General features: G+C 41.1%; 1 non-coding gene across 1 annotated transcript; it reads left to right on the top strand.

The window, feature by feature from the left end:
* Nucleotides 1–1,515: 1,515 nt before the first annotated feature.
* trnar-acg (transfer RNA arginine (anticodon ACG)) lies at nucleotides 1,516–1,588 on the top strand. The gene has a single exon. It is a non-coding gene; the product is annotated as a tRNA-Arg (tRNA).
* Nucleotides 1,589–9,302: the final 7,714 nt, after the last annotated feature.

Here is a 9,302-nt window from a genome sequence, read left to right as displayed (position 1 = left end):
ATGGGAACAGAAGATGGCAACTACAGCAATACAAGAGGTGCTTGAGGTGTGACCAACAAGAGGAGGACCGGCTGAACACAAAATGAACAAAAAATGTTTTTATAGAAGAGTTAAAGGCGAGGGAAAGAGTAAGAGGGAGGAATAAAGAGAATGAAATTGTTCTTGAAGTATGGGCCAGCCTTTGTCATACCAGAGAGAATGACAAAAAGATGAACATGTAATAGGAGAGAAAGTACTGTAATGATTTTGTGGGTAAGAGTGAAAAAGGGATGGGAGAAAAGAAATTGTGACTTGTTGACCTAAAACTCAAGGTCTCACAAGGGTGGAGGATAGAAAGCTGAAATAAAAGTGTCACAGATCGTAAGAAGAGGTTGATCTCTTCAAAAGCAGACAGGGACAGATAAACTCAATTCAGGTTTATTTATATAACTCCAATTTACAACAACAGTTGCCTCAAAGCACTTTATATTGTAAATAAAAGACCCTACAGTATTAAGTGAGCCACCTGAGTAAGGGCTTTGCAATAGTAGGAAGGAAAAAATTGAATTTAAGAGGAAGAAAACTCTGCAGCATTTTGGACTAAGTGAAGGGTTTTCTAAAGAACATTAAAAAAAATTGCTAATAATGAATTACAATTGTTCAGGCTAGAATTAATGAATGAATGCATTTTTCAGCATCATTCTAATTTTAGGGATAATGTCCAGTTAAAGGAAAGTAGTCCTATATATTTGTAAGACTACAAAGAGTGGAAATGAGACAGTGAGATAGGCTATATATGGACTGGGCCAACTACACATCACACCTATAGGATCTGCTCTGCCATGGAAAACTGGATGTCATGAAACTCTTGGCACACAGTATTTGTGCAGATGTTAATGCCAGAGGAGGTTTGGAACTCTGCAGTTGTTGAGTCTTTTACATAATCTACACCTCAGCATTCGGTGACCCCGCTCTGTAACTTTATGCGGTCTGCCACTTTCTGGTTGAGCTGCGTCCATTATGCAATAATACCTGTTAAAGTTGATTGTGGATATCTAGAAGGGAAGAAATTCCACGAACTCATTTGTTACAATAGCTGCACGCTGTTACAGCACCACACTTTCAGTGGGCCATTAAGAACAACTCATTCTATCACAAATGTTTATAAAAGCAGAATGCATGCCTAGGTGTTTGATTTAATACACCTGTGGCAAAGGGACTGCAAATACCTGAATTCAAAGATTAAGAAGTGTGACTGTGGTAGAAATGACCGGAAGCACGCAGCGTTAGGGACACGTGAATGACTTTATTTACAAGTTGTTTCTTGTTCGTCTAGCTTTCCAGCTGCTTTGTAGCGCAGCTTTCCCCGTCGGGTCCAGGCATCCTACTGAAGTAAGGAAAGCATGACCAGGTGATGGAGAACAGCTGTGTGGGTCAGCCTCTCCTGACACCACACCCTGAACCCTCTACTCTATCGCGCCCCTGCAGCTGAGCTAAAAAAAAAAAAAAAAAACACACCTCGCCAGTCCGTCAGTAGGGCCAGTGGCGCAATGGATAACGCGTCTGACTACGGATCAGAAGATTCTAGGTTCAACTCCTGGCTGGCTCGGCGCTATTTCTTGTGAATCTCCCATCTCTGGGACTAACAAATCTCACCTCGTTCTTTTATCCGTATAGTATAACATAGGGTCTCAAGATATACAGTGAAATCTACACAATATATAAACCCTTGTCCTGCAGTCAGTGCCTTTGTGTATTGTGTAACTATATTTTATGCCACTCTAATTTAACGTTTTACTTCACTATTTTAAAGACCTTGGTTAATAGATTAATCTTATGGATTTAAAAAAAAATTTATTAAAAAAATGTGAATACCCTTGAATAGCTTTGTATGATTCCTTACCTATCATGTACTGCCTCTCAGTTGATCCTGTCTGAAACCAAGTCATTTTAGCATTTATGTTCTGGAAACTGTTTTAAATTGAACAACCTGATGTTTTATATCAGCATTACACCTATGGCAGCTGACCCATTATCTGAACAAGCCTTTCTAATACTGCTGGGTTCATACATAAGCCGCTGCTGATTGGAAAACACTTCAGATACACAACCTAAGTAAAACTACCACAGAGCCCGTCATCTGGTAAAATACCGCTTTATTTCTAAGCTACTGGTTCAGTTTCACATTAAGCCCACTACCAGTAATCTGAGTGCTGTGTTACTATAACATCTTAGACAATAGTGGACAATAGTGAAATCTTACACCCATAGGTTTGGGAAGACCTTTTATTGCTTCAACAGATACTGTGCATAAGGTAAGATCAATAAAACAGAGTTTCCCTTCTTTTTATGTGTGAGAACTTCACTGGCTCGAAGAGAGATGAAGTGGAGCATCCGTTCTGATCTTATGGCCTAGCAACAACATTCCCAGAAGAGCTGAAGCTCTCTTATTTGAAAGATATTTAACAAGCATATGTACTTTTTGAGTATTTGGTTTCGATGTGTGGGTCATTCTCTCTAGGGGAAATGAAAGGACAGAGGGATAGCCATGTCATCTTCAAGGAGAAAGCGAGATGACACACCAGATTGAAGGAGTAAGAAGGAGAGGCGGCTTTCTTGAGAGATAGCCAAAGAGTGAGTGAAGTATTTGTCATCGCTGGAGAGATGAGAAGAAGAGAATAAGATGAACCAAGGGAGGAGAGGGAGAGAGACGGAGCGAAGAAACGAAGAGAGAGGACATATAGAGAGATGAAGAGGAGTTCAGAGGGCATAATAATGACAAAATGACAAGAGGATGATCGAAGCATGGGTCATGTTTACCCACAGGAGAGAGAGAGTAAGAGAGATGGTGAAGAGTCTGGAGGCAGAGAGGCGACAGCACTCTGAAGGGTCACTCTATTTACGGGGAGAAGGAGAGATTGAGGGATATTGATGTGAGGAGGGAGGAGAAAGATGAAGGGAGACAGCTTGGGATGGAGACAGCCCCTCTGGCTATGAAAAGAAGAAGGGGTGATGAAGCAGAGGAATGAAGAGAAGGGGGAAGGAGTCACAGACAGAGGGGATATATGGAGGAAAAATATAATAGTTCGAGGGAAAAGAGAAGCTAAAATCCAATGAGAACATGAAGTCCACTGCACAGGGGGCAGTTATTTGATGTTTTAGAGAGATGCAGGGAACACCAGGGCTTCAGTCTGCAGCAAGCATTGTGTGGTTTTTTTTATCCAGATGAGGGAGTCTGCAGGGAATGAAGTAGACTGAAAGACATGAGTGATTTATCTGTGAGTTAGAAAGGAGAAGTACAGACAGGAGGAAAAAGATGGTTACAAAGCAGGAGAAGCTTCTGTTCTGAGTTGAGATAGAGAGATATGGCTAGACAGAGCCCAGTCTCACGACAATTCGTGGAAGGTTTTGTCTGCAAAAAATCAGCCAGAGCTGTGCCTTGACTGTAAATCAGGGAAGTGGGCTCACCAGAGATGGATTTAATATTATCCAGACAACAATATTTTCATTCTGAGATTGAGCAAACACCTGAACCTGGCTACAGATCAACACTGAAAAATCAAAAGGTCTGAATAGAAAAAGTACCAAGAAAAGTACAACAAACAGTGAATGGCAAACAAATCATAATTTCATTTTCAATAAAGAACAATATAATTCCTGCAAAAACTTTAACCCTGTGATCCCACAAGCTCTGCGACACTAAAAGTAGAAGGTTGAGTCCCCTCAACCAGCTGCTTTGGCAATGCACAGCCTCACAGTAGCCCACATTCTCTCTGGATTAACCACAGAAAAAGAAAAGTGCATTTAACATACAGCAACAGCATCTAAATATCTCAGTTATATGAGATTTTCTTTAACCCATTCTAATTTTCAGGGGCATCGAACCTGAGTGCATTGCTGAGATGCCCCTTTGTGGTCTTTGATGGACTGCTATGCTCACAGTATTTGTCCCTTTTGAAAATGCACGCTTCCAAACAGGTTAACAAAGTTCACCTAAGGACACGGGGAGCCTGATGGTGGTGTAAATCAAATAACTCTAAAAGGGTTTCTGGCAAAAAACAAAAACAAAAACAAAAAAACCCCAAAGAATCCCAGCAACAGTTTTAGTATAAGAAACAACCTTATTGTTAGACCAGCACTTTTCAGCATGTGGCCTTCATCAGTATCATCATAAAATCTAATGGAAACAAGATTTTAAATAGAATAGTTGTGAGGCAGGAAACAAAGCAACCAACACCCAACTAAGGATGGGTTGGGCATATGGTCATGTGGCGATTAGTTGTACCAGGTTGGCAGAGAGAAAAGGGTACTACCCAGTAAAGGTTTAGTTAAATCTCATGAAGTATTTCATATTTATACACCAGATAAAGAGTGTATGAATGAGAGGTGGCCAGTGACCCCCTTGGCCTCCATTAGTAGGGTACACTTCACTACGTTGATATGGGTCAGACCACAGCCATCATCAAACCCGACCTTCATGTACACATTTACTATCTGTATCTTTCTCAGTTGGAAGGAAATCAGGTTGACAAAATCTGCCAATAGAAATAAAAACCTGCCAAAGTGTTTAAAACCACCTTTGTGCTGGCCCAGAGTGCATTTAGCCATAATGGCACCCACACACATGCACAAATTCACAAGGTGAAAAAAAATAATAAGCTGAGCAGATAATACCGAGAGACAGATTAAATGAATACTATAAGCAGCCAGAGACTGAGAGAGACATTACACACTGGCAATTGAGATTGTTCAAGATACACAAACCTGGCATCATGGAAACAAACCATCCAGAAAGAACGTGTCAGTTCTGCTATCTGAAACTCGTAAAGGCAGACTACAGCCTCTGTGAAGCCATACTTTTGCAAAATTATTTAACTAAATCTTACCACATGTTAAATTTTCTTTTTTTGTGCGCACAACTTATATTCCAGGTTCTTATATATTTTGCCTCTAAACTTTGTGCAACATGCTTTGGCAATATTGCATTTAATTATGTCCAATAAAACTGATTCTGAGAGTAGATTTTTCTGCACACGCAGAGAGAGAATGTGATGCCCCGAGCGAGAACCAGATGAGTGAGAGAGATGGCAGTCAAAAAACTGCTGAGTCACTCCAATGGGAGGAAAATGGTGGTAATGAGGGTGAGTGAGGCAGCCAGGAGTGGGTGAGAGGAGATAAAGGAGACGAAGGGTGCTGAAGTGAGAGGGGAAAGTAAAAGGGGAATGAACAGATGTAGGATGGGAAGAATTAGAAACAAGGAAAGATGAAAAGAATGATGAAGGCAGGGGCAGGGTAAGGTCGTGATTTTGCTGTCATTAAGCAGAGCACATGGGTCATGCCTCATTTTCTCTCTTCAGATGATCCAGGCTTGAACCCCACCTGTTTCTTACCGATTCTGACAACTCAATGGAAACGGCCTCCCCAGGCTTCTACCTTTCTACCTATAAAACCCGGAGAGCAGTCAAATGGTGGAAGTGGAAGCTAAATTGGCTAGTCATTCATATGTATATTAGGCTGTTAAGTAGGAATTCTGGAGGGAGGGGAGTGGGGGTGTGTGATTGAGGGCGTGGGGGAGCTGCTAAAAGCTGTGCACTTCCTTTTGTGTTTCATCTTGATGCATTCTCAATCATCCAGGGAAATAAATCTCCAAAAGTCACCAACTTGGAGTGTTTCAGTTTGCCATCTTAGGGAGAAATCAACACACATGGGTGTATGTCCTTTGTTGCTGAGATTTATTGATAAAAACAGTACAAAAAACCAACCATTTGTACACATATTTACGGGCTTTGTGCCTTCAGAACTGCCTTAATTTTCAGCAAGATGATGGAAAGATTCCTTAGACTTTGACATGATAGCATTACACAGTTGCAGTAGATTTGTCAGCGAATATCCATGATGCACATTTCCCATCTAAGGTGCTCTACTGGATTGAGATCTGGTGACTGTGGAGTCCATTTGAGTACTGTGAACAAGGAATGGGAATGGATAAGAATTTAGTAAGCTGCTTAGTAATTAGTAATTCTGATTCTATTATTGATATCACTTACTGATTCGATTCCTCATTGATTCACTTTGACAATGACCACCATTGCTAAGCTGCATACGAAAGACATTACATTGATACAATGTTGTTGCATGTTTGTTGTGATCAGTGTTCGGATCGCTACTCAGAAAAAGTAATTATTACAAACATTACACTGAATGCGTTTCCCTAAAAGTAATGCAGTATGTTAATTACACCAAGAAAAATTAATTCCTCCACTTTACCATCGCGGTGTTGTGCAATAAAAATAAAAGTTATGTCCATATCCACACTATATACTGCAATGCCATTTCCCTCCTCTGGCACACAACCTGAAATCGGATGGATAAACAAGCAGACTAGCAAATTCAAAAAATTGGATGCTGGGTACCGGTTTTCTACAAGAACCAGTTCACGATTTTTCTATGGTGCCAGTTAATATTACTTTTTATTTTTCGCATGTATCTTTTGACAGTCTAGTCTGGCCATGCATCTTGCGGGGGGTTACCAGGGTTCCATCTCTAAATGACTGCTGGTCAGCAAACCTGGGAAACCCACAGATAATTGGAACTATGGCACGAAACCGCTTCCAAGACATCATGCAACACCTACGCTTTGATGACAAGTCCACCCGCAGTGATCGAGCAAAGTTCGCTGCAATTTCCAGTGTGTGGGGATCATTTGTCACCAACTGCATCACGTGCTACAACCCTGGTCTACATATCACCGTTGATGAACAGCTTTTCCCATCAAAGACTCGGTGCTGTTTCCTGCAGTATATTGCAAGTAAACCTGACAAGTTTGGGACACAAACACACAAATGCAAGAACAATCATGCCACTGTGCGATGTGTTCACTGCAACAGATACACATGTGGTAAATGCAGACTACAGATACCATGGCAGTGCCAGGATTGTGAGTGATTGCTGAAAATGTTGAAATGTACTCACTCACTTTTTATTATTATTTGTAAATATGTGTACAAATGGTTGGTTTTTTGTACTGTTTTCATCAATAAATGTCAGCAACAAAGGACATACAAAGGACATGTGTTGATTTCTCCCTAAGATGGCAAACTGAAACACTCCACTCCCCCACCCCCTCAATCACTCACCCCCACTCCCCTCCCTCCAGAATTCCTAGGTAACGACCTAATATACATATGAATGACTCCAGCATTTGACTGACTGCTCTCCGGCTTTTAAAGGTAGAAATGCAAAATGATGACTCCGCGGGGGTCTAAGGTAGAAAACCAAAATGACTGCTCTCCGGGGGTCTAAGTGCTAGAGTATGTGCATATGTGCACGTGCGTGTATGCACAAGTGTTAGTGGAACAAGAAAATAGATTGTTTTGGGCTGTCGTTCCCTTTTAAAAGAATCCATTTGACCAGCATTTTCCAAACTGGTAAATGGACTAGTACTCATATAGCACTTTTCTGCTCTAGCTGAGCACTCAAAGCTCAAACCTTTTTACCGCAAGCCACAGTCACCCGTTCCTATAGCATGGCTTTTCTAACTATTGTGCACACACTCCAAAAGATGCATCAGGGACAATTTGTGACAGTGTCTTGCTGTTTCTGATGGTACTGTGTACTGACAGAATAGCATTGTTTTTCTGTTTCAAAATCATTATAATTTTTTAATTAGGTACAAAACTCGTGGTTAATATTAAAGTATAAGATATATGTAATTTTATACTTTTTTAATTTCAGCAAATTGCAACAAAAGACCCATGCATCATTCTGTCTCTACCTTTTCTTCTTTGTCTGTTCACTTCTACTGAAGATGCCACACATTCACTTTCCTTTAATTAAAAAAGGTTCAGTAGATTTCTGGAATATATGGCTACTATTGTTTTACCAACTCTAACTCAAATATGAGCAGATTTGTTGGGCGTTCTCAAAATAAATCACATTCCTATATTTGTATTTTGCGATGCATTTATATTTTGGAGCAACATAGAGATGCATGGCACAGTGGAAATAGCCATATGTGTGTTTGGATGACACAGTCAATTTTTAGCAGTCTCAGCTTGATTTTGGCTTTGTCTTATTGTGGGCTCTCTAAGTATTATATCGAGTCGTTGTTAATTCAACAAAGGCTACACTAAAATGCAGAAGCATGTGTGTAAACAATATATCCTTATGGCTTCCAAAGGAATTAAGAGGGTAAGCAGCAGTAAGGTGCTGATAATCAAATGCACTTGATTAAATGTTCATCAACAAGTGTGATCGCCTCTATTAAAAATTACACTTCTGGCAGTTTAAAGGTCATCATTCCACCTTAAGAACCTTAAGAGAGCTGTGCATAAAGGAATGGCTGCAAACCTCAATGAACTGGAGCAACATTGTAAAGAAGAGTGGACAAGAATTCTTCTGCAAGGATGTTACACATACTTTCTGTATGACTTTTTTTAACAAGCTTGTGAATCATGGGGTATTCTCTGATTTTCAGTCAGCAGTTCTTTATTTTGGCCTAGTTTTTGCTAAATAAATATGTCATGTGTAATGTGTCATGTGTTGTTCATTTTACACTCAACAAAAATATAAACGCAACACCTTTGTTACTGCTCCCATTCCCCATGGGATGGACGTAGAGACCTAAAATTCATTCCAGATACACAATATAACCATCCCTCCCAAACAGTGGTCACAAATCAGTCCAAATGTGTGGTAGTGGGCACATCTGCTATATTGAGATAATCCATCCCACCTCACAGGTGTGCCACATCAGGATGCTGATCTGACATCATGAGTAGTGCACAGGTGTACTTCAGACTGCCCACAACAAAAGGCCACCCTGGAATGTGCAGTTTTGTCTCACAGCAAAATGCCACAGATGCCACAAGCAATGAGGGAGCGTGCAATTGGCATGCTGACAGCAGGAATGTCAACCAGATCTGTCGCCCGTGCATTGAATGTTCATTTCTCAACCATAAGCCGTCTCCACAGGCGTTTCAGAGAATATGGCAGCACATCCAACCAGCCTCACAACCGCAGACCTCGTGTAACCACACCAGCCCAGGACCTCCACATCCAGGTTCACCTCCAAGATCGTCTGAGACCAGCCACCCAGACAGCTGCTGGAACAATTGGTTTGCACAACCAAACAATTTCTGCACAAACTGTCAGAAACCGTCTCAGGGACGCTCAACTGCATGCCCATCGTCCTCATCGGGGTCTTCACCTGACTCCAGCTCGTCGCCGTAACAGACTTGTGTGGGCAAATGCTCACATTCGATGGCGTCTGGCACGTTGGAGAGGTGTGCGCTTCACGGATGAATCATGGTTCACATTGTTCA

Source organism: Diplotaxodon limnothrissa, linkage group LG16 (assembly GCF_057381915.1).
Source record: "Diplotaxodon limnothrissa isolate DT_005_m linkage group LG16, D_limnothrissa_male_GT1.1, whole genome shotgun sequence".
Taxonomy (NCBI): Eukaryota; Metazoa; Chordata; class Actinopteri; order Cichliformes; family Cichlidae; genus Diplotaxodon; species Diplotaxodon limnothrissa.
Note: the sequence above shows the minus strand (reverse complement) of the source record. Positions and strands in the feature narration are given on the sequence as shown.